Here is a 6,845-nt window from a genome sequence, read left to right as displayed (position 1 = left end):
GACGCGGAGACTCACCTGCGCAGGCGGGTCCCAGCGCGCGGGCTGGGCACGGGTCTCTTCCGGGGACTCAGCCGCAAGCGCGCCTGGGAGCCCGGCAGCCTCGGCGCCCGCGGGCTCGTGCCCCAGCCTCTGCGGTGGGCTGCCGGGCAGCTTTGCAGCCCCCCAGGAGCCCCCTCCCAACCCTGCACCGAGGGGAAACAAGCCTTTGGCAGCAAAATAATAATATAATAATAATAATAATTAGTGCACATAGGTGTGGCACAGAGTAAAAGTTGAATAAACGTTGGTTATTATCCTATTGCCCTGGCACAGACATTAAGCAAGTAAATAATAAGTACTAATTCCCAGCCTAGACCCGCCCTGTACCTCCAGTGAACACACACTCGCACTTGCAGATAGAAGTACCTGAAGGGCAGGGACTCTGTACACTTTTATTTTCATTGTTGTGGTCCCAGTGCCTGGCATATAGTAGGTGTTCACTTAACGTTCGTTGTTTATTTCAAAATCCCGCCATATATTCCTGCCTTGTACAGATTTGGATTCACGTTCTGTTTCAGATCATCCTTTCGAAAGCATTCTCAGGGTATCTATTGTCAGAAGCAGGATGTGGAAAAACAGTGAATGTGGCTATGTTGCAGGAAAAGGGAGGAAATTATAGTTCAATAGAAACCAAAAGTCAATCAGTAATTTAATGGGAAATGATTCAAAAAACGGTATTTACACACAAGTACAACTTGTTCCAGTGACTTCACGAAGTAAAAATAAATAAATAAAATAAAAACGGTTTATTTAAAAACAAACAAATAACAACCTTGGCAAATTCTAACAGAATAAAAATGTTTGCAATTAAATCAATTCTATTGTCAGAATTCTTTGAATTGCAAATGACTAATAGGAGATTAACTAGTATAAGAAAGGAATTGAGTGGGTTCCCGTAAGTGACAACTTTGGGGTTTGTTGCAGGGACTTATAAACTGTCATTAGGTGGGTCCTTCAATCTATCTACCCTTTTATCTATACATCCACCCATCTCTCTGACTCCTGATCCGTCTCTCTAGCGTTCAGTTATCCCTTACTGGAGGCAAGTTTACTTCATTTGGCAGGGGAAAAAAAGAGCAAAGTCACCAAAAACTTCAGGCATACATCATCCCAGTTCACCGGCCAAGGGTGGAAAGTTTCTTTTTCCTTTTGGGTCCATATAGGGTAAAAAGGAATGCAGGGTAACCCAAACAATATTTATCTGCCATATCCACAACGGAAAAAACACTCCGAATTCGACGACTCCAACACACAAACCACTATCCAGCTTCACATTCCCTTCCAGTGCTAGTGAATAACTCTGAAATAGTATCCTGGCTCATACCTTTTCATTTGACATTTTGTCATAAGCATTTTACCTACTGCTACATAGACTTTATAGTGATCACTTTAAGTGTCTATGTAACATTTACCTAAGGTAAATAATTTACTTATGTCCTTTATGATTAATATTTCACAATTTCTAGATGTCTCTATAATTTTAAAATATGGTAATTATTCTCTCCTTACCTATAGCATGTTACTTTTCAAGAAATATTTCCTTAATATAATTCTCAGAAATTGGATTAATGAGTGAAATGGTAAGAACATTTACATAGATCTAGTTCTGAAAATACATAACCAACTGTATGTTCAAAAGTTGTACCAGTTTCCAGGGCCTCTAGTAATGTGTCCATGCCGCAGCATTACCATGTCTTCATCAGCACTGAGGGGAACATTCATGAAGTCACAGTCCCCAGACCTTCTCACCAGTTATAGAGCCTTCATTAGTCTCACGACATTCTTAGCCTGACTCTCTCCCCTGAGGAAACACAGACGAGACTGCGTGGCCGTTGCTAGCACGTAGTAGGCTCTCACTGAAGGTTAGCTAAGTCTGCAGCTACACCTGTTATGATCCTATCCACGTCCCCAGGGAAAACCGCCTTTTGAAATGCTGGCTTTGAGCATACAAAGGATGGAACAAAGACAAGCAAAAAAATATCTGCGGGGTCATTTCTACAAAAAATTGTACAAAGAGGAAGGACTGACTTTTTGATTGGTCTACTCTCTTGAGTTTCTCTTATCTGTTTTGGCAGAGAGATCTGAAGGAGTTATTCACACAGAAGTGTAATGCAATCTTCATTGGTCCTCTTCTACAGAAGAGAGGTGTGTGTGTGTGTGTGTGTGTGTGTGTGTGTGTGTGTGTGTGTACACATGTGTGTGTTTTAAGATTAACCAAACCAACATTGCTCAATGTTGTAGGTCAAAACCCTGGATGCCTGTCAGAATGACCTGTAGAGAGTTTTTTAAATGCAGATGTCTGGGCCCCATCCCAAATCCTCTAATTTAGAATACCCACAGGGTGGAGCCCGGTATTTACAACTTTTTAAATCTCCACAGGTGATTCTGACAGGGACGGGATTTAGGAACCAAATAAATCAGCCAGTAATGAGGTATTAGTATTAATGTTAGTTGTTCTTAGTCCTTCCGTTAAAATTGGAAACAAACTTTATTAGGGTTTTTTTTCATTACACCTTTCCCCTGTCTCCTGCTTCTGTGTGGAAAAGGCTCTGCCAGCAGGAATGCTCCCCGCTCTCCGAGCCAGCTTCGCACAGGCCCTCGGCCCACCTCTGTGGGTCCCCTCCTGAACATTCTGCTCTCCCCTCGGAGGCCTGGGCTTCTTGAGGTTGCCAGTGGTTGCAACTGGGGCCTTGCAGTGTCTGACTGAAGAACTAGCGAGTTTCTGGGGCAAAAAGATCTATGCCAAGTTGTCCAGAATCTATGCAACGCCTGGGTCCCTCTCTGAGTCTCCCAGTTCCCAACTCAGCCAGGAAAAGGGGTGCTATTTCGTGGGCTCCCTCAAACCCTGCCAGTCAGTAGTCTATTTACAGATCTGATCTCCCTTCCTGGACCACACGTTGAGGGCAGGTTTGCACATCTCCCCCACGGTTTGTAAGGCACAGAGCCTGGCACCTCACAGACATGAGACAGCACCTATGTGATGAGCAAAATAGGAGGGCAGAACCAACATCCATTCCGCACGTACTCTGTGCCCAACACCACGTGAGGCCTTTAGTTACATGGTGTCATGTTACCGGCATCACATCCCTGTGAGGTAGGGTCTCATAGTCTAATTTGCAGGCAAGACTAGAAATGCTCATCGAACAAAGTTTATTTGGTCAAAAACTGTTTATAGACAGGAACGCAAAAAAGTGAGAATTTATTCCCCTTTTTCTTCCCGCTGCCTAGTGTTCTTGAGATAATTTCCTCTAAGCACACAGCTAAAAGTCTGCAGATCCTTTATATGACAGACATATAGTTATCTAGAGATGATTCTCCTCTCAGTTGGAAATTATCAAACTGATGAGGTCTAACCCAGACAAGTGCCCTCTCTTTTTCTACGTGGTTCATTATCATGAGATCTTGGTATTTCAAATAGGATTATGCCATTTGGGCTGGGCACTTAAGATTTCCCTAAGGGCCAAGGCTGAGTAATTTTCAGGTAATGAGCTTTAATGTCCAAGGAAAGAGACATCCTGAATCACCTTCTGAACCTGTGCCATGGATCTGCCGTAATAGTATCAGTAGTTCTAGAACCTTGCGTAATTGATCTTGTGACTTGAAACTGAATCACTTTCAACACTTCTTCCAAAATGGTTTTTGCCCTCCTGAACTATACATTATTACAGCTACACTGATCTGCACAACTGAAGAGAAAGAAAATGATAATTCCCTGGTGCTCCCGTCTTCACTGAGGAGTCTCTAAAGTTACCCCGAGCCTTCTTTATCCACAAGGGCAAAGGGTACCACAGGCAAACTTTGCCCCAGCCTGAGAAAGTATTGAGAGTGAAATGTAGAGGAAATGGCAGTTCTTCTAAGACGGACGCAGGAGTCAAGTTCCTAGTTCTCCAGGGCCTCCAGGCCACCCCCCTGAGGAAGTGACCCGAGTTCTACAAACCCTTGGGCACATCACCAGACAGAATCTGCATCAGTGTGTAATATCAGTGTGCAAAGTATAGTAAAATTCACTAACCCAAACACTACTCACTCGAAATTTGAGGTCATAAAACCCTAAAGCTGGCACTCTTTCCTGGTTCAGATGAGGACACAGAGGCTCAGAGAGGTTAAGTGACTTGCCAGAAATCACACAGCTATCAAGGAGCAGAACTGTGGTTTGAAAGTGGTTCTCTAGAATTTGAGTCTGGTCCTGCTCTGTTTATAAAGGAGTACTGCCCTTAAGGGGAAGGGAGAGATGAAATTTGTCTTTCTTTTAAGATAAAATAATTTATCATCTAGAAAACAGCATAACTGAGGATGTAAGAGATGCGGGTAGACAGGAAGATACATGCTTTTCCTACTGGAAAAGAGATCATTAGGCAGGAGGAAGAAGTAGGAGGTAAGAATTAAAAGTCTACTCTTCAATTTGCCAGCGGGGTAATCTGAGGAAAGTTAGTTGACTGATGTGAACCTCAAATTTTTTCATCCATAAAAGGGACCTGCTCACAAGGTTATTATAATATTTAAATGAAACCATACAGATAAACTAGCTGAAACTTACTCAATAAATGTTACTTCCTTTCCTCAAAACAGCTATAAGTTAACCATTATTCTTCTCCAGTCATTAAAGAATGACCCTTAATTTTTTCTTGGCCAGTCATTGTGTTTACTTATTTGCTCAATTGTTTATTTTCTGCCTCCTCCCACTAGGAGGTAAGCTCAAAGGGGACAAGTCCATTTCTGTCCTCATCCCCTTTTCATCCCCAGTTCCTAGTCCCGGGCTTGACCTATAGTGACAATTAGAAAAAATTGACAAATGACATAAAGGAATTAAAAACTTCATAGGGAGAAATAAAAATTTTTCCTCACCATTATTTTTTTTGGAAAAGGTAATATTTTACTAATTCTTTTATCCTAAGTGTGTCCTACGTAAAGACTATGGTTATATGTATATTTTAATTTATATAATTTATATATTTTATGTATATATACACATACATATGGATACACGCACCTGAATATCCACTATAGTGTATACTAATATAGTTATAATATGTGTATACTAATAAGTTATGTAAAATACTGTTATATATATATGTTATATACTAATAGGTGTATATGTAATAAGTGTATATATGTACACTATACATGTAATGTATTATGTGTATAATAAACTATATTTAGATATAAAAATAACATATGTACTAAATATGAGATACTGTTTGCCACTGGGGAGAGTAAAGGAATAGGTACTCAGAGAGGAAGAAAGAAAAGCTCAACAGTAATCCATAAATGTCTTATTTCTTTTATATTAAAAATGATAGATAAAGTAAAAAGGACAAAAAGCTAATTGAATAAAAGGGAAAAAAACTCAATGGGAAAGAGGCACTGATAGGAAAGAAATAAGCAGAAACTGACTCCTTCCTAACAACCTGATGAAGTAAATAGTCCTATTCCAAGTTTACAGATGGGGAAGCTGAGACCAAGCAATGTGTTCAAGGTCAAGCAGGCCGCAAGCAGCAGGCCAGGTGGGGAAGTGAAGGCAGAGGGTGTTGGACACCAGCGCCCGTTCCTGCCTCTCGGATTCGGCTTGACTCCGCTGCTGATCAGGTTGCCATCACAGAATTCCGGGGTCTGCCTCAGGAAGAACCTACGTAATCATCATCATTAGAGCCATGTCACTCTCAAAAGGGCTGGGATCCCTGAACATCTTTCAGGCAAATACTGTCTTTGTGAACTGTTGCCCTATTATAAATAAGATACTGGATTAGCCAGTTTTACTAGACTGTGGTCGTTAATAACCCCAAAATCTCAGTTACTTTTCAACAACAAAGATTTATTTCTCAGCCCCGTTTTATATGTTGGCTATGCCTCTGCTCCTGCTTCTTCATGCAGGATTCAAGCTGAAGGAGGAGCTTCTCTACGGGACACACTGGACACGTCAGGGGAGAGAAAATAGATGCCAAATTGCAATGGCCCTTGGTGTTTGCCAGAAACTTCTACTCAGATGTGGCTTACATCGCTTCCTCTCACTCCGCTGGCCAAAGCAAATCACATGGCTCAGCATGATACCAATAGGACCTGGAGATAGACTCTTCCCACAGGGAAGCACTGTAGATTGTATGGCTGTCAACAGACATGTGTAAGACTATTAAAAAGTGCAGTAAAAAATTAACAATAATACAATATTCCACAGGTACCAGGTTCTCTGCTTTTGGTAATCGACAGGTTGAGTTTCTGTTTTCATTTCCAACAAACATCCTAACACTTTTTTTTTTTTTTTTTAATTTTTAGAGAGGGTGGGTAGAGACAGAGGGAGACGGAGAGAGAAAGGATCTCCGGCAGACTCCCACCAAGTGAGGGGCCCCAGCCAGGGCTTGATCCCACAACCCTGAGATCATGACCAGTGCCAAAACCAAGGGTCGGATGCTTAACCGACTGAGCCACCCAGGCGCCCCTAGCACATACTTGTTATCATTTACATAATTATTTCTTTCAGATGTTCAGGCTGCTAAAAAAAAAAAGTATTTCAGTATTCCCTGAAGTTCCCAGAAAGTTCCCTGCCCTTTTCTGAGGGAAATGCAATAAATAATAAACAATCATGACCTGTTTTAATATTCTATGGTTCTTTCAAAAACTACAGCCACGCCTAACTGATTTAAATATATTCTCTTAGATCCACAGACGTCTGTTGTGTAATAATGACATTTCAAAAGAAACAAAGGGCATAAGTGCCCAGACTGGGTTCATTTTGTTAAACAATAGTTTGGAATTTTCCCATTGTGGGAGTTGAAGTCTCAGTGAAAGGAAATTCAATTACAAGTGCCTAT

This window comes from Ailuropoda melanoleuca, chromosome 16 (genome assembly GCF_002007445.2).
Source record: "Ailuropoda melanoleuca isolate Jingjing chromosome 16, ASM200744v2, whole genome shotgun sequence".
Lineage (NCBI taxonomy): Eukaryota > Metazoa > Chordata > Mammalia > Carnivora > Ursidae > Ailuropoda > Ailuropoda melanoleuca.
This window is presented reverse-complemented; position numbering follows the sequence as displayed.